Source organism: Globicephala melas, chromosome 20 (genome assembly GCF_963455315.2).
Source record: "Globicephala melas chromosome 20, mGloMel1.2, whole genome shotgun sequence".
NCBI classification, from domain to species: Eukaryota; Metazoa; Chordata; class Mammalia; order Artiodactyla; family Delphinidae; genus Globicephala; species Globicephala melas.
The window spans coordinates 44,086,351-44,106,110 of NC_083333.1; the positions used below are offsets into that span (position 1 = coordinate 44,086,351).

The 19,760-nt window shown below is 46.0% G+C and overlaps 1 long non-coding RNA gene across 1 annotated transcript in view; it reads right to left on the reverse strand.

Moving 5' to 3' along the window:
* LOC132594105 (uncharacterized) overlaps positions 1 to 19,760 on the reverse strand; it is a 38,906-nt gene that overhangs the window by 1,954 nt on the left and 17,192 nt on the right. The window contains exon 4 of the long non-coding RNA XR_009560242.1: positions 519 to 620. This is a non-coding gene — a long non-coding RNA (uncharacterized lncRNA). The remainder of the gene's footprint in view (positions 1 to 518; positions 621 to 19,760) is intronic.

The following is a 19,760-nucleotide window of genomic DNA, read 5'->3' on the forward strand; positions in this document are numbered from 1 at the left end:
CATGTTTGTTTTTTTTTAAGCTTGTGGGGAAAGTATAATCAAAAGGATTGTCGGAATTATAGACTCCACCAAGGATTTCTCTTCACCTGTCTTAACTAGTCAACAAAAGAGTGTCCTGGCCATTATCTTGAGGTGGAGAGGGAGGTGACGAAGCATTAGTTTGAGAAATCTGGAGCCCTGACTTTCTTGTTCTAATTTTCTGTGCATTTTTGAAAGGGTGTGGATTTGGGCACCTTTTGTGAACTAACTTCAGTTCCCTCCATCCAGATCTGCCTAATTGAACTATAAGAAGCAATTCCATTTTCTCCACCCCAGGGACTGAACAAATGGAAATGACTCCCAGGCCGTCAGCCAGCTGGTCACTGTAGAGACTTTTACAGAAACTTTTGAATGATGTGAAACATGATGCTGTGCATCAGGTTGAGCCAATTATAGCTCTGCATTCCTTCTGTGGTTTTCCCTGATGTGACTAAGTTAGGCCTTAGACTAACTGTATTGTCCTAGTCACAGCTCCTCACCTTTATTTCTCCTTTGATAAAATGAAGATGAGACTATACTCCCACTGCTTCTCCCGTATCACCATTTCGATATGATGTCTCTTGGACTCATAAGCCTTTGCCCTGTAAGAATCAGATGTGACATTAAGACAAAGTTTAGAATAGAAATATAGGACTTCCCTGGTGGCGCAGTGGTTAAGAATCCGCCTGCCAGTGCAGGGGACAAGGGTTGGATCCCTTGTCCAGGGAGTTCCCACATGCCCCGGAGCAACTAAGCCCGTGTGCCACAACTACTGAGCCCGCGTGCCGCAACTACTGAAGCCTGCGCGCCTAGAGCTCCACAACAAGAGAAGCCACGGCAATGAGAAGCCTGCGCACCGCAACGAAGAGTAGCCCCCGCTCACCGCAACTAGAGAAAGCCCACGCGCAGCAACGAAGACCCAACGCAGCCAAAAAAATGAATGAATGAATAGAAATATAACGGGGAGAGAGTAACACAGTTTTTCTGGCAGATACCCTTCCTGCAAAATTTCTGTTGCTCCCCAGATAGTTCCAGTGAAGAATTGCAGTTTCATTTATTTTATACTAGTCAGCTCTTAATTAAGCACACGAATGGAGAGGAGCAGTGGTGCACATAACCCAAATCAGCGAATACCATTTTCTGGTGAATCACCCACCCCTTTGCCCCTGCTACCCTGAGGGTTACCGTGATTATCAACAGCAGCAGGAGCCCTTCCACAGGCTTGGTACAAAAAAGCAGTTGAGGTGTTAATCATCCTTTTTGCTGGATGTAAAACAAAGCATCTTTAACCACTGTTCATTATCCCCAGCTGCTCTTACCAAGGCTTTGAAGGGGAAATTATGCTCCAGGCATCTACTAGTGGTAAAGGAAACAGTCATTCTTACATAATCCAATCATCACCCCAGCCTTTCCCGTCTATACCTCTTACACCCACAGATTTTTAAAGCTGGAAAATTCCTGCAAGAAATAACAGCTTGTGGGAGCAAAATGGATTTGAGAATCTGTGTACTTATTATGGCAACAAGTTTTCCTTCCTAGTTCATTTTCTCTTTTCTAATATTAAACTGTTTTTGCGTTACCTTAGCACACTCACTAAGCAGTGGGGAAAAAAGTCACCCTGGCATACATGAGTGTGAGTGGTGAAGGAAAGCTAACCTAAAATCAGAGAAGGGAGAGTTGGCAAGATATTTGGTAAACTTAGACCCCTAAGAACACCTGTAGCTTCAGCCCTTTTGCCTCATCTTGCTAAAAATTGGGATGAAATGGAACTGCCTTGATGTTTAAATATGATCCTGGGATTCGAGTGATTTTCTACAGTGGCTGTGGACTGCACTGAGCTAAGCACTCTCTAACCTGGTCTCCTAGCAACAAATGCTAATGAGATGGTAGGCTGTGGCAAAAAGATGCCGTCCATTACCTAGGGAAAAAAGCAAAATGGACTCAGCATAACATAGAGATCAAACCTGAAGAGATAGCACCTAATTCTCCTGAGTTAACCAACAACAGGCCACAAGCTCGGGGAAATTACACTGAGATCTCCTTAATTGATCTCATATAAATATTAAAATAATGGCTTTATAAGCATGTAGTGCTTTATAGTTTAGAATACATTTCATATAGTCCATGTATACTTTCAGTAACCCTTTGAAACAGAGAGCTTTTTTTAAATTTATTAATTATTTTTGGCTGCATTGGGTCTTCTTTGCTACGCGGGCGGGCTTACTCTAGTTGCGGTGCGCGGGCTTCTCATTGAGGTGGCTTCTCTTGTTGTGGAGCACGGGCTCTAGGCGTGCGGGCTTCAGTAGTTGTGGCACGTGGGCTCAGTAGCTGTGGCTCACAGGCTTAGTTGCTCCACAACATGTGGAATCTTCCCAGACCAGGAATCAAACCCATGTCCCCTGCATTGGCGGGCAGATTCTTAACCACTGCGCCACCAGGGAAGTCCCTGAAACAGCTATTAACTCCCATTTTTATAGATGAATAAGATGAAACGTGGAGAAATAACCTGCTAAAAGTGGAAACAACCCAAATGTCCGTCAGTTGATGAGTGGGTAAATATGATATAGCCATACAACGGGATATTATTTGGCAATAAAAAGGAACGAAGTACTGAGATGTCACAACATGGACGAACCTTGAAAACATGCTGTGAAAGAAGCTAGTCACAGAAGATCACATACTGTATGATTCCATTTATATGAAATGTCCAAAATAAGAAAATATTCTATGGAAATAAAATAGATTAGTATTTTCCTAGGGCTGGGTGTTGGGGGAAATGGAGAATGACTGCTAATGGGTGTGGAGATTCTTTCTGGGGTAGAGAAAATGTTCTAAAATTTATTACAGAGATGGTTGCACAACTGTGTGAATATACTAAATACCACTGAATTATACACTTAACAGGTGAATTGTGTGCTATGTGAGTTATATCTCAAGTTGGTATGTTTTTAAAAGGTTAAAAGGATGTCTTTTTTTTTTTTTTTTTGGCCATGCCATGTGGCATGCGGGATCTTAATTCCCCAACCAGGGATCAAACCTGTGCCCCCTGCATGGAGAGCGTGCAGTCTTCACCACCAGACCGCCAGGGAAGTCCCTAGGATGTGTTAAATACAGATACAGAGCAGGTTCAGCACTGTTGACCTTGGTTAAATCACACTTGTCAGTACAACCCCTGCCTCAGCAGTGTTGGGTTCTCCCCCTCTCTTGGGCTGGAGGCAGCGCTTCAGTTGTGATTAGTAGCGTCAGGCCAATTAATGGTAGCCTACCATCTGGCCAGCAGCATTGGTGGTCTCTGGGAATATCTATTTTGTGGAGATGAATGGACCCAATAAAGTTGGGGTAAAGAGTCACCAGCCCACAAATCCCAGGTAATCATATGAAGGGATCCAGCCTGCTCTGCCTAGTGTTATTACTTTCTCCCTGTGGAAAGAAAGAATATGACACTCTGGGGAACTAAGTCTGTCGTTTACCCAGTCAGTCAACATTTAGTGAGCACCCACAGTGTGCAGAGCTAATACAGGGCCAGGATTTTTTTTTTTTTTAATAGAAAAGTTCTTCCCTCGAGGGATCTGCAAGATTAATGAAGACATTCTGTCTGCCCTCTGGGAGCCCTCGAACTGCTGGGGGAGAGATTCTCAGGTTTCAGGGGTCTCCTAATCTGTTGGGGAAATGAGATTAACTGCCCAATTTAAGGACGCAAAGATAAGGGACATCATCTCGCAAACTGAAGACATGAGGGCTATGGGACCTGAGTGTTAATTAAGATGTGAGCAAAGCCCAAGTTAATGATGTCTTATATGAGTGTGCTTTGGAAGAGGTTGAGGGACAAAAATGGCAGACCAAAATGGGGAGGGTATCCTGAGGGTCTCTACAAAGGGGGAGAGAGAAGCCGCTCCAGAATGCAAAGAACTTTGAAGCAAAAGTACTAGCATATAAAAAGAAACAAGTTTCTGTCCTGAAAGACACTCCAGTCAGTTGAACCACATCTAACAAGCTCATTTGAGCTCAAAAGGGACAGGAGGGAGGGTGGCGAAGGGTGTCAGTTTTAAGGATATAGGAGTGTCTCAGAGCCCCAGGCTTAAGATTCCCAGCCCTCAGGGCTAGAGTGCCAGGTGACACAGAGACATCATCCCTTGCCATTTGTTACCCTGCTTCTCTGCCTCTGAGTCAAACCTCTTTCACTGCAGTCTGATTCTCTGCCTCCCAGACTGCATGATGGAAACTGGTTGCTGCTTATCTGAGTTTTTAGGCTACTCTGCTTTAAAAAAAAGAGTTGTGAAAGGAAAGGATGGGAATCTCAGTCCAACTCTAGATTCCCTGAGGGAGGGACTTGTTTGGCCCTGCTAGGGTGAACCAATGCACTCACTCCTTGTTCAGTCAACTGTGGCCAGAATGTGCGGTCACCCTGCACCAACCTGGCAGCTCTGAGTCACTGCAGGGATGGGAAGGGAGGTGCATGGGGAGAGGAGAGTACCAGAGAAGATGGTCTGAGCTGAGCGTGCAACAGATAATTGCAATAATTTATAACAAATGCTGCGGGTGGGAGGATGGGATTCAAATCTGATTAAAGGATGAGTGGCCTTTAGGTGGAGAAAACTGGGGAGGATGCCATAATAGAGCGCAGGATGGGGACTTCCGTGGTGGTCCAGTGGTTAAGACTCTGCACTCCCAGTGCAGGGGGCCCAGGTTCGATCCCTGGTCAGGGAACTAGAACCTGCATGCTGCAACTAAAAGAGCCCGTATGCCACAGCTAAAATCCCCGCATGCCACAACGAAGGTCCCGCACACGGCAGCGAAGATCCCGCGTGCCACAGCTAAGAACCAGGCACAGCCAAATAAATAAATAAATTTTTTTTAAAAGACAAAGGATGGAATACTACCGAGCAATAAAAAGGAGCAAACCTGGCACATGCAATAACTTGACTGACATCTCCACAGAATTAAGCTAAATTTGAAAGCATTTTAAATTACATACTATATATTCTGTTCATTTAACACTCTTGAAATTTCAAAATTATAGAAATGGAGACTAGGCTACTGATGCTGGGGGTTAGGTAGAAGGGAGGTTGGGGTGTGAGGGCTATGTGAGGAAGGGGTCCTCGTGCTGTATCTTGACTCTGGTGGTGGACCCACAAACCTACATGTGATAAAAATGCATTGAACCAACTATGTAATGAGAACCAGAAAAATGGGAAATTGAATAAGGTAGGTGAATTGCATCAACGTTGATATCCTGGTTGTGATATTGTACTAAGGTTTTGCAAGATGTTGCCACTGAGGGAAGCTGCATTAAAAGGTGCATGTGAGGGTTTCCCTGGTGGCGCAGTGGTTGAGAGTCCGCCTGCCGATGCAGGGGACATGGGTTCGTGCCCCGGTCCGGGAGGATCCCACATGCCGCGGAGCGGCTGGGCCCATGAGCCATGGCTGCTGAGCCTGCGCGTCCGGAGCCTGTGCTCCGCAACGGGAGAGGCCACAACAGTGAGAGGCCCGTGTACCGCAAAACAAAAACAAACAAAAAAAAAGGTGCATGTGATCTCTCTATTATTTCTTAAAATTGTACATGAATCTACAATGACCACAAAAGTAAAGTTTTATTTTCTAAAAAAGAGCAGGAGCTTCAAAAAGCAGGTCATGACAAGGAGATTGCAACAATCCGTGTGATGAGAGCACGGCGTTCCTAGTGGGGCAGAGTGAGAAAGGAGGAGGCTGGAAAGGTTAAATCCAGCCTGGGAAAGGCCTTGTATACCGTCCTGAGGAATAATCTGGACTTGGTCCTATTAAAGGCAATAGAGAGCTTTTGACGTCTTATAATAGGGGAGTGATGTAGTCAAACATATTCTAGAATGATCCCTGTGGTTCTAGGTTGTGGAAGCACTGTGGAGAATGGATTGGGTGTAGGGATAATAATCAGGGGAAGCCGGGAGGAAGGGAGACCAGTTAGGAGACCACTACAGTGGTTCAAGAGAGCTCAGGAGGGCCTGGACCAGACAGTGGAGATGCAGAAGGGAGGGAAAACCAGAGCTATTTAGGAGTTGAAGTCAACAGGACTTTTGTGATCAATTAGGTGCCAAAGAATGAGGTTATATTAATTTCCATAACAACACTAACTGGGTGCCTTAAAGCAACAGAAAGTTATTCTTTCACAGGGGCAGATTCTGGAGGCTCTTAGAAGTTCAAAACCAAGGTGTTGGCAGGACCACACTCCCTCCCGAGGCTGGAGGGGACAGTCCGTCCTTTGAGTGGCTGTTGGCATCCCTTGGCTTGCAGCGTCATGCCAGTCTCTGCCTCCGTGGTCACAATACCTCCTCTTCTCAGTGTGTCTCCTCCTCCAAGTGTCTCTTAAGGGCAATCCTCATTGGATTTAGTACCCACCTAGATAATCCAAGATAAGCGCCTCTCAGGATCCTTAATCACATCTTTCTTCTTATAAGGCAGTATACTTTATCCATATAAGGTAGTAATTATAAGACATGGACATCTCTTTTCAACCTGCTACAGAGAGGTAGCGAAGAATAGATGATAACTACGATTCTGACCCAGACCACCAAGATAGATGATACAGAAGGGAGAGTTGCTCTCAGGCAGAGAGTTTAAGTTTTAAGCATATTGAATCTGAGGAACTTGCAGGAATAGACAGTAGATGATTGGAGAAATGTTTCTGCAAGAAGATGGGCTGGGGGACTTCCCTGGTGGTCCAGTGGTTAAGAATCCGCCTTCCAATGCAGGGGATGTGGGTTCGACCCCTGGTGGGGGAACTAAGATCCCACATGCCACGGGACAACCAAGCTCGTGCGCCACAACTGGAGAAAAGCCTGTGTGCCACAATTAAGACCTGATGCAGCCAAATAAGAAGATGGGTTGGAGCTGCAAGTTGTTACTGACACAGGGCAGTGTAGCTGCAGCCATGGGAATGAGTGTGCTAACGTGGAGGGTCAGTTGAGGACAGGCCCTGAATAACATCAACTTTCGGGGCTAGGCAGCCATCCAAGAAGCAGAAGAAAGCTGCCACCTGAAAGCCGAGGGGTGAAACAGCTTCAGAAAATGAGTTCAATAGTGTCAAATACTAGCAGGTAAATTAGGTGCAAAGGAATCATTAACAAAGGAAAAGAAAAACATATGGAAAGAAGACGTGCAAGTGAAGTATAAGGTGATGGAGGCCTAAGTAATTTAGTCAGTTTTAGCTATATCAGTAGGGCTAGAAAGAAACCTTTGATTTCAGGAACTAAACGTTGACAGGCAGATGCGCTTCTTTTCTCTCTTTAAAAACCAGTATTTGCTCATTAAAGAACATTTGAAATGCATGAAATAGAAATAAAAGAAATATAGTTCCATCAAGCAATCACTATTAACATTTCCATCCAGTTCTTTCTATGCATAGGTGACCTTAAAAAAAAAATTTATTTATACGTGTGTGCTCCTGTGTGTGCATAGCCACCTGCCTTGATTTCAAACATAAGGATCCTTCTCTAAATCCTCCTGGAGGATCTGTCTCCAGGTAGGGAGACTGAGTTCTGGACCTTGGTGAGGCTCCCCCAGGGCGAGCTGCAGGAGCCTCGGCCTCCCAACCTGGGCCATCTTCCTGCACCTCCTCCCGCAGAAGCTGCTGCACTGGTCTGGCCTGGACAAACACCAGGCACTTTTCTCTGGGTCAGTATTTCACATCCGTTGTCAGAGGCTAATCCTTTCTCAACATCTGCTCCCTGGGGTGTTGTTCACTGCCCCGATACCTCTGATACCACCTGGTCTCTCTACAAGCCCCCAAGGCAGAGGTGTTTTCTCCACCTTACTGCTTCTTGGTGTTGATCCTCCTCTCCTTTTTGAATCCTATACCCTTTGCCTGAGCCACTAATCTCCCGCCAGTTACAAGAAGAAGCCCCCTCCACCTGGAAGCCTTCTCTGATTACTGAACACACAGGTGCCTGGTAGACGCTTGTTGCCTCCTGTTGAATTCGGTGACCCCTGCCTAGTCTTCAGCCAGCACAATCTAGTCCCTGCCATCCCCTCTGTGCTTTTGTAGTGAAATGGTCGATTCCCCAAGTCAATTCCCCAGAATCTGCCAGGCGGCCCAGAACACATTCTGACCAAATGTCCGGCTCGCCACCATGTGCTTCCTGACTGCTGCTTCCTGCTGTCAGTGTGTGGGAGCCCAGAGGACACACTTTTATTTGAACAGCATCTCGAGATAGACAGGGCTGAGAAAACCAACGCAAAGGTGTGACAAAATATACTGCAGAGAGTAACTAGAAATTCTTTCCAATGTTTGTGTTTTGCTCCCCACCACTGGCTGGAAAAGGCATTTTCCAATTGCATTTCTTTTGATTTATGCCTGGCTTGTTCCTCTAATCAGCTCCCAAGAAAAGGGACAGACTCTCTTCTCTGTTCCTTCCCCTCAGTGCAAATCTTTGACCTCAGGAGTCATCACATATTATTTAAATCCAAGATACATTGAGTGTTTGCTACCAGTTAAGCGCTCTTGTCATCCCCTTTTATAGAGGAGGGAGCCAGGGCTTAGTGAGGATGAGGACTGGACGAGGGTGGCACTGCTGCAGGAGGCCAAGCTGGATCGGGGTTTAGGTTTGTAACACAGAATCCTGCTGTGGGGCAATGGGTGGGGTGGGTGTGGCGCCTGAGGCCAACTTCCTCTCGTCCACCCATTCTGCCCTCTGCAATAAAGTTCATAGTCCAGGAAATCCCCTGCAAGTGACAATGACTCTGAAACTTTCCCGAAGATAAAAACTGCTTGGCCAGGGCCCCACTCACCACTCGCCATCCCTTCAGCTGATGCTTAGTAACTCTTCCTTTGCCAGTAGTCGGGCTTTCCAGCTACCTTCAAGTCAGGACAAATTCTCTTAAAGAGGCCCTAGGGACATCCAGGCTCGGATTCAGGCCCATCCCCCATTATGGAGGACCCATCCCTGCCACCCCACCCAACCCACTATCCCTTCCTTCCTTTCTTCCTTCCCGGAGTTTTTGCAGCTCAGCTCTCACTCAGCCAAAGGGAAGCAACTGCTAATGTTAAGCAGTAAGGAGACTTAAGTAGGGGCCCAGGAGGTACTTTTTAAACAGAAATTTACTCAGGTTCAGGAAACAGCTATAAAGGGCATCTTGGCAATGCAGGCGCTCCTTCTCCTGGTTGTAAACCCCAGGCAATGCCATACAGAGTGTCTGTTTATCAGTTGTCATGGATTCAGGAAGCCACACAGACCTGCCCATCACCAGGGCATCCCCAGGCCCTGCCTCCAGAAATGACCACCCCTGAGTTGAGATCCACTCTTGGAAAGAAACTGAGGAGGGGCTTTCACAATTTTCTTAGGCTTCACACCCTTTGTTGTTAGGAAATTCTTTCTACAGCCAACTTCAGTACCTGTTAACATATTCTGAACAATAGAATTGTTTTTGTTGTTGTCCCCCATTTAATTTGAATAAAATAATAGGCATTGAATGTTTGTATGACAAGCATTGTATTAAGCACTTTGTACTTGGTCATTTTAATTCCCACAAAAAGCCATTAATCATTACTGTATAAACAGTTAATGATCAAAGGTATCATTAATATACCCATTTTACAGATGGGGCACCAAGACTTAGGTTGAGTAAATTACCCAACATCATACAATAACAGAGTAGGGATTTGAATTCAGACAGTCCCAACTTCAGGGCCCATGTGCTTAATTAATTATTAATGCTCTGTATCTCCCTACAATTTTCCTTTCCCCAAATGGGATCGTTCCACCTGCATATATACCTGTCCACAATATTTCCCCTTGAGGCAGGCAAGAAGGGGAAACGATCTAGTCTCACCTTTGGGACTAGAACTGGTCCCAAAGACCCTGAATAGAGTCATATTAGGGACCAGGGCCATGGAAGCTTTCCATTCCATCTCCTAATTCAATCTCTGACCACATCCACACCAGCCTTTCCCTTGTATGGTCCCATCTTGTTAATATCCTTCGTAACAAAGTGGTTCCTCAGCCTAACTGGAGGACTGTGAACCATTCAGGAAAGCTCCAACAGACCAGGAGCTCTGGTCACAAGCGGAAAATAAACCCCTCTTTGCAGAGCAGCTGTATTTGCTAATTAAAAATTACTTCAACAGGGCTTCCCTGGTGGTGCAGTGGTTGAGAGTCAGCCTGCCGATGCAGGGGACACGGGTTCGTGCCCCGGTCCGGGAGGATCCCACATGCCGCAGAGCGGCTGGGCCCGTGAGCCATGACCGCTGAGACTGCGCGTCCGGAGCCTGTGCTCCGCAACGGGAGAGGCCACAGCAGTGAGAGGCCCGCGTACCGCAAAAAATTAATAATAATAAAACAAAATAAATAAAATTACTTCAACAAAATGCCATAAGGAAAAGATACCTGGGGAGGCATTATGCTCTCAGTAGTTTTGGTAGGAACTCAGCATTGAATTCCAACTGAGGAAACAGCAGAGTAAAACACTGTGATCAGCTCCTGTGGCTGGGTTCTCCCTCACACATCACATAGACCACTACATCCCTCCCTCTTATTCTCTACCCCACTGGGCTTGTCACTGCCCCAGCTCCATACCTTATGACCCCATAGAGTAGGCAGGCTTGTGGTAAAGAGCCCAGACTCTGGAACCAGACAGCCTGGCAGCAACCTTTAGCAAGTTACTTAGCCTCTCTTGGCCTTGGCTTCCCCATTTATGAGTGGCAAATGAGTTAAAATGTTCAAAGCATTTAGAACAGGGTCTGACACATTGATTGGGAACAATAAATGTTCCACCCTTCCATGTAATTCATAGCCCTGTAAAATTGGGCAGGCCACTTTGAAAAAGGGCATGATGTAGTGATTAAGAGCACTTGGTTTGAAGTCAGATAACCTTGCCCTTGAATCCTAACTTTCAACAACTTATTTAACCTCTCTGAACCTCAGTTTCCCTATTTGTAAAATGAACCTAATAACATCTACCTCTCATTAGGATTGTTGAGAGGATTAAATGAGACAATATATGTAAGGGGCTTAGCACAGGGTCTGGATGGAAGTAAGCACTCAATGATTGGCCTTGGTTACTATTATTATTAACTCTCTGAACTTCACCCCTTCATGTATGACTTGGAGACACCACTGCCCTATGAATTCTGTGAAGCCTGAAGGACATGCCATCTAGTTTCCCCTCCACTCTCTCCTGCTCTTTTAGGATGTTCCAACTACTGCCTGTGTGACACTCACCTGTCAAAGCCAACTCAAAATACTGCCTCTTCCCAGAAGCCTTCCTGGGTCCCTACCTAGTGCTTTAGAGCCCCTGACTTGTTCTGACTTGAATTCAGAGTCACTTGGTCCCGTTCTTGTCTCCTGCCCATTCTACCTGCTGAGCCAGAAGTCCCAGGGGACAGAACCTCTTCCTATTCAATATCTTCCCAGTGGAGAAGCTTAAACCACCCCTCTGCCATCTTACCTTGAGACCAAGAAAGATGTTGGCTGAGGTCAGCCTTTGTTACTGACCAGGCCTGGGTAGGCATGGCTCCAGAGCCCCCAGCAGGAAGGGGGGAGACAGATGTGGGTGTGCGGGCCTTCAGCCTCAGACTCATTGGGTAGCTGAGCTAAAGAGAAGGACCCTGAGCCCTCTGGTGGGGAGTCTGGGCTTCCAAGTAACATTCCATTCCGCTTACTCCCTCCCAGGGCCTTTTCAAGGGCACCAAGGGCACGCGATGCTTTAGGACTGCCCACATAATGACAAAAACTAAGATGCACTCACATGCCACATGAAATGTCATTTATACATAAACTAGGTACAAGTGGAACTGCAGTTAACTTGTTGGCGTTTTTGTCTTATAGCCATTTATTTAAATACGAATTTTCATTTTGCAATTTTCTTTGTTCATTTTGAAACCAAAAACTTTTTTCCATCTTTCAACCATAGTCCCTAGGCCCTAAGCCTATGTCTAAGGTATGGGCCGGCAGTGCCTGGTTAGAGTCCCAAATCCCAGTGCTTGTCAATTCCTGGGCCCATCTGGACCACCCGACCATATCTATCCACGCAACTATCTATCATCTATGTAGCATCTAACTACCTACCTATCTATCCATCATCATCTATGTAGACTGCCTAAAGTAATAAAGGCAACTGGACAGAGGGTAGAAAAGCCACATGTGGTGTGAGACTGCCCTCTAGAGGTTGCTCCAGGAAGGTGCAGGTGGGGAGCCCCCTCAGCCGTCAGGCTGAGATCAACCCCACCATTCACTCACTCACATTTATTGAGCGCCTACCTATACCAGGCGTCCTGTACGCACTTTGGGAACAAAGGGTAATAGGAATAAAATTCATCCCTGTCATCTGGGAGGTCACCATTTTGTAGCGGTGACTACAAACACAAACACAATTACAATTCAGTGCAATGACTACTGTAATATATGTGTGTACCAAGTTCCATGGGAGCACAGGGGGGATGTGAATAAGTCTGGGACAGTAGGGGAAGGGTCACCACAGGGGAGGTGACATTTTACTTGGACTTCGAAGGATAAGTAAGCATTTTCCAGGCAGCGCTAGACAGGGAAGACATTCTGGGCAGAGGGAATCGCATGAGCAAAGGCAACGCACTGTAGAACTGTGAGCTTGTTGGGGGGCAGTGAGAGGTGCCCTGCAGCTGGAGTGTGCATAGCATAGAACAGTGCAAGACCCGCCTAGAGAGGCAGGTGGCGCCAGATGGGACGCAGCTCCTGTTTGAAAAACAGGGACATGCTACTCTGGCCAGGACCCTGTGCCCAACAAGAGGGAGGAATGTCTCTCCATTCCCATGGGTTTGGTTAAGGTCTTGCATTGGCCTCCTTGTTTCTCTCCTGCCCCTCACATCACTACCTAAGGACGCTTCTAAATCACAGTCAGGTTGCTCCTGATTTCTGCCTGCTTAAACCTCTCCATTGGCACATCAACATGCACAGGGCAAAGGCCAGACTCCCAGCCTCACATATAAGGGGGTGAGTTTGGGGCTCTTTCAAGGAGAAAGTTCTTTACATAATGGGGGTTTATTACGAGGCCGCACGAGGAAGGCAGGAGGACAGGAGTCTCAGCCGCCAAACAACAAGGCCGTGCAGTGACTGGAAGGCGACTGAGCAATGCCGAAGGCTGCAATACAGCTGTGAGGGAGACAGTCCTTTACTGGCAAACATGACACATTCCTACAAAAGTGTACGAGGGTGATATGTCTGAAAGCTGAACAATAGATTCGTGTGTTAGAGGAAAGAAAGTTCTGGCCCCAGGGAGCAAAACAAAAAAAATATATCTCAAAATACCTAAACATGGTCCAGAAGCAGAATAAAATAGTGACTAAGAGTATTGGTCCCGGCACCAGGCGGCCTGGCTGCATCGCTTATTACCTATGAGATTCTGGGGAAATTAATTAATTGACTGCTCTCTGCCTCGGGGTCCTTTCTACACTAGTGCCCATTTCATACATTTTTGTGCAGATTACAAGTTTCACACGTGTCCTGTGTTTGAAATAGAGTGTCCACGTAGGAGCCACTCAATAAACATTCTCTATTATGATTCATGCAGGCCTTGGGGCAGAGAGGCCTAAGTACCCCCTGAAGTACTACTCTCCACTACCTCGTCTCCCTTTCTTCTGGTTGATAATGGAAACCCCACCCTCAAGGATAAGTGGTAGTCCAGCCAGAGACCAGATTTCATCACCCTCCTTGCAGCCCGCTGTGGCCACATGACCGAGTTCTGGCCAATAGGAGGCAAGCAGTACTGAGGTGCCCAACTTCTGGATCCCGTCCTTAGAAGGAGAAAAGGTGCTTGCCCTTCACGCCTCCCCTTCCTGCTGATGAGAAGTGGCTTAGACACAGAGATGGAAGCACATGTTGAAGGTGGCAGAGGCACTCCAAAAGCCCCAGGCTGCTCCCTTCTTACTGCTACATGAGAAGGAATTGATCTTCTGTCTTACCTAAGCCACTGTATTAGGACCTAAGCCACTGTATTAGGGGCCTCTGTCACAGCAGTTTAGTGTATACCTTTAATGAACGCAGTATCTTTTCTAAAGTAATCCTTCCCCGTTAGAATAGTGGGCAAGAGGCACAAAGAGATAGTTTACTCACATACATCAGGATAAAACATCTAAAAATGGCCTTTGAATAGACGAAAGTATGCTCAATTTTACTCATGAAGAAGAGAAACGCAAATTAAAAGTACACCGTAACCCCATTTCTCATTTATCAGATGGACAGAAATTCAAAGGCTTGACCACATACTGTTGGCGAGGCTGTATGGGAAACACACACTTTCGTATTTTGCTGCTGTGACATAAGACAAATATATTTGGTCTCTGCCACTGTTGCCTGACACTGAGCCCCTAAAGCCCTAGGAATTTCCTGAGTGTAGGGGTGATAAGCCCCTTTCAACTTTACCTGGATTTATGCTAGTGAGGTGACTCTTGGAGGATAGGGGCCGGTTGCCAGAGGAATCAACCACAAGATCAGAGGGTTGGAACTTTCAGCTCCATCCCACGTCCACCTCTGGGGAGGGGAGAAGGTCTGAGGATCAAATTAATCACCAATGGCCAATGATTAAATTAATCATGCCTGTGTAATGGAACCTCCATTAAAATCCTAAATGAATGGGTTCAGGGAGCTGCACATAGAGGTGCTGCGTGGCTGGTGCACCTGGAGAGGGTGGGGGAGCTTCGCACCCCTTCCCCACATACCTTGCCCTGTGAACCTCTTCCATCTGGCTGTTCCTGAGTTACATCCTTTATAATACACCAGTAAGAGTATGCAAAGTGTTTCCCTGAGTTCTGCGAGCCATTCTAGGAAATTATTGAACCTGAGAGGGCTTCCCTGGTGGCGCAGTGGTTGGGAGTCTGCCTGCCAAGGCAGGGGACACAGGTTCGATCCCTGGCCTGGGAGGATCCCACATGCCGCAGAGCGACTAAGCCTGTGCACCACGGCTGCTGAGCCTGCACTCTGGAGCCTGCAAGCCACAACTACTGAGCCCGCCAGCCACAACTACTGAAGCCTGCGCGCCTGGAGCCCGTACTCTGCAACAGGAGAGGCCACGACAATGAGAAGCCCGCGCACAGCAGCAAAGACACAACACAGCCAAAAATAAAAACAAATAAATGTGGGAAGCCCTGATTTACAGCTGGTCGGTCAGAAGTATGTGAGGCCTGGACTTACGACTGGTGTCTGAAGTGAGGAAGTAGCTTTGTGGGCCTGAGCTCTTAACCTGTGGGGTCTTGGGGTCTGCTCTAACTCTGGGTAGTTAGTGTGTGAATTGAATTCTAGGACACCCAGTTGGTGTCTGCAGAGAATTGGAGAATTGGTTGGTATAGGAAAAAAAACCACACATTTGGTGTCAGAAGTATTGTTGGTGTTTAGAGGAAACAGTTTTCCTTTAGCTGGTAGGAGTGCAAAATGGTACAACCCCTATGGAGGAGGATCTGGCAATATCTAACAAAATAGGCATTGACCCTTTGACCTGGCAATCCCAGTCAAGAATTTACCCTGTATATAACCCTCCAACACTATTTTTTAAAAAAATACACACAGGTTTTTCAGCATTATTTGTAATAGCAAAGTATGAGAAACAAATGCCCAAACATAGGAGATTGGCTAAAGAAATTCTAGTACATCCCTGCAGTGGAGTACTAAGCAGCTATAAAAAAGGAACAAGAAAGTTTGCTTTGAACTGATACAGAGTCACGGTCAGGATGTATCATTAAGTGGAAAAAGCAAGATACAAAAGAGTATGCGGATATCCCCTGCTTCTCAAAAGTTCACTTTACACCACTTTGCTTTTACAGAAGACCTACATTAGTATCTGTTTTTGCTAACCAAAAGAAATCTGAAGAGGATTTTTGCTTTAAGAAAAAAGGTGAAAGGGGGAACTTCCCTAGTGGTCCAGTGGTTAAGAATCCACCTTCCAATGCAGGGGACGGGGGTTCGATCCCTGGTCTTGGAACTAAGATTCCACATGCTGCAGGGCAATTAAGCCTGCGAGCTGCAACTGGAGAGAAGCCCACCCACCGCGACGAAGATGCCACATGCTGCAACTAAGACCCGAAGCAGCCAAATAAATAAATATTTTTTTTAAAAAAAAAAAGGTGAAAGGGGATTCCCTGGCGATACAGTGGTTAGTGCTCTCACTGCCAAGGGTATGGATTCATCCCTGGTCACGGAAATAAAATCCCACAAGCCGCCTGGAGCGGCCAGAACAAAAGAAAGAAAGAAAAGCGCTCAGCTTTGCAGCTAGCTGGGCAGCGGGAGTGGCGCCACCAGGCGCCTTCCCTGGGAACTACAGTCAGCATCTCAGCATCAAGCCACTGCAGCTTTGAACGAGTCTGTGAGCATCTGTGATTTATCTGTTTATTTTGTGCATCCCATTAGCAAGATGTGTCCGAAGGTAATTGTTTCTTCACTTCACGCCATTTTATTTTATGAAAGATTTCATAGGAACACTCTACTTTAAGATAGCAAGGGAAACCTGCATATGTATAGAAGACTACCTTTCGTATAAAAGAAATATTCCCAGTCACAAATGGGATTAAGGAAGGGGGAGGGAAGAATTAGTAGTAGCTTCAAAGAAAACTAAACAAATGAAAGAATGAGACAATTACTTCCAGGCAAACCAAAACACTGCATAAGAAAGGAAATGTAATTATAGTATAATATATGGCTTAGCTGGGAGTCATAGTTATTTAGTCATAAAATGTAAATGTTGAATTAACCAAAAATTAAGATATGTGAAGTGTGGAGGTGTACAAGAGGAGAAACCAGGAATTGAAGGGAGCTCTATGCTCATCTACCATAATAATAAGTAAAATGGGTAATGTCTAATGTTGAGAAATTAGGCGTTAACAGTATAAGCATATTACTTAGAAATATGGGGGTAATACCAGAGGAAACAGCTAGAAATGTTAGATGAAAATAGTGGCCTCTGAGAAGTAGGGAGGGGTCAGGCAGGGAATTGATATTTTCCATTATAAGCCTTTTAGTATCATTTGCTTTTTTTTAACATCTTTTTAAAAATTTTATATTCATTCATTCATTCATTCATTCATTTTTGGCTGCGTTGGGTCTTTGTTGCTGCGCGTGGGCTTTCTCTAGTTGTGGTGAATGAGGGGCTACTCTTCATTGCAGTGCACAGGCTTCTCATTGCGGTGGCTTCTCTTGTTGCAGAGCATGGGTTCTAGGTGCACGGGCTTCAGTAGCTGTGGCGCGTGGGCTCTGTAGTTGTGGCTCACGGGCTCTAGAGTGCAGGCTCAGTAGTTGTGGCACACGGGCTTCATTGCTCCGCGGCATGTGGGATCTTCCCTGACCAGGGATGGAACCCATGTCCCCTGCAGTGGCAGGCAGATTCTTAACCACTGCGCCACCAGGGAAGTCCTCATTTGCTTTTAAATGGTGTAAATATATTATGTTGACTTCAAAAACATGTTTTTCACTTAAAAAAAAATAAATGAAAAGTTAAGAACAGGAGACTCCATACCAGCAGTAAAAGCTAGTAGAGCGTGAAGGGAACTGGGGAACCCACTTCTGTTCTCATTTGGTCAAACCACATTCTATCCCTCTGACGTCAGCAAAGACCGCACACAGGGGAATATTACTGGCAATTATCTGACCCAATCCTGAGAAGTTTGGGTTTTTAAAACAGAACAAAGGACTTAACCTGGGTTCCCCCAGAAGCAGACCCTGAGTCTGTTTTTCAGGACAAATAGTGTTATTGGGTGGTAGTCCCAGGAAGCATGGGCAGAGAGGGGTGTGGGGGAGTGAGGGGAGGAATGCAACACAAGATGTGTTCCGCAGCAGATGATTGCTATGGGCAGCTGGGGCTCAGTCCTTACAGAACCCACCTCAGAGCTGTCCCAACCACGAGTGAGAAAGCTGGGGTATTTATCCACCAACTCCTACCCACCATTGGTTGAGGGCCACCCCCAGAGCTGTTAACTCCCACCAGCTGCCCCGTTTCCCGCCTGCCCCAAGGAGGTCACCTCACTTCAACAGCAGAGCGTGCCTCAAGTGGGAAGTTGCAGGAGCGTGATGTCGAGAACCATGTGTGTGGAAGGGAAGGTACTTGAGGGGAGAGCGGACGTGGAAGGGATACAGGAGGGACACTGACGTTGTCTGCTTTTCTTTTGGCCAGGGGTGAAGCTTCTCAAGAAGGGGCTGGGATGCACTGTACTGTGCGTCCTATAAGAGGGGAAAGGGGGGAGAACTGAGGGGACAGAGAAAGCTGAGTGAGAGGGACCGTCCACATTAAACATCCTCCTTTCTAAGGCCTAGGATGGGAAGACCCTTCCCTTTTATGGTACGAGGGAACATGTAACAAAGTTACTGCTCTTTTTTCCCATACTCTACTGGTCTTTTCAGCCCCTTTAGTCATTGTTGCCTGGTGTGTGTTTCATGAAGGGCAGACAGGACATCACTTTACAGGGGTCTTCTGTCGAGCTAGCCCAGATTTCTAGGTGGAGTAACTGTTAGTCACCCCCTGATGGTGTCAGCTTTGCCTAAAGACTCTTCTGTCACAGCCGCCAGGCAAGTACAGCAGTTCATGGCATAAATCCAGACAACAACGTCCCGAGTAAGAAAAACGATTAGTTATCCTTCTTGTATCTCGTTCTTAGAAATCCCCTGGCAGACTTCCCCTCATATATCATTGGCCAAACTTGGGTTTGCTGTAGAGGAACCAACCATCCTGGTTTGCCTAGGACCAAGGGTTTTCTGGGCTGTGGGTCTTTCATGCTAAAACCAAGATAGTGCCCTCAACATAAAAACAAAAGCAAACAAACAAAAAAATGATTAAAAAATGGGCAGAGGACCTATTGAAAAATAGATATTTTTCAAAAAAAGACATACAGATGACCAACAGACACATGAAAAGATGTTCAACATTGCTAATCATCAGGGAAATGCAAATTAAAACCACAATGAGAGATCACCTCACACCTGTCAGAATGGCTATCATTCAAAGACATCAAATAACAAGAGTTGGCGAGGTAGAGAACAAACGTATGGACACCGAGGGGGGAAAGCGGCGGGGTGGTGGTGGTGCTGTGATGAATTGGGAGATTGGGATTGACATGTATACACTGATGTGTATAAAATGGATGACTGGGCTTCCCTGGTGGCGCAGTGGTTGAGAGTCTGCCTGCCGATGCAGGGGACACGGGCTCGTGCCCCAGTCCGGGAAGATCCCACATGCTGCAGAGCGGCTGGGCCCGTGAGCATGGCCGCTGAGCCTGCGCTTCCGGAGCCTGTGCTCCACAACGGGAGAGGCCACAACAGTGAGAGGCCCGCATACCGCAAAAAAAAAAAGGATGACTAATAAGAACCTGCTGTATAAAAAAATAAATAAAATTAAATTAAAAAAAAAACAAACAAACAACAAAAAAAGAGTTGGTGAGGATGTGGAGAAAAGGGAACCCTCATGCACTGTTGATGAGAATGTAAATTGGTGCAAGCACTATGGAAAACAATATGGCGATTCTCCAGAAAGTTAAAAATAGAATTGCTATATGATCCAGAAATTTCACTTCCAGGCATTTACCTGAAGAAAACAAAACCTCTAATCTGAAAAGATATATGCACCCTTATGTTCAACCTAAGTGTCCATTGATAAATGAATGGACAAAGAAGATGTAGTATATATATATATATATATATATATATATATACACACACACACATATACATACATGTAATGGAATATTATTCAGCCATAAAAAATGAAATCTTGCCATTTGTGACAACATGGATGGATCTAGAGACTATTATGCTAAGTGAAATAAA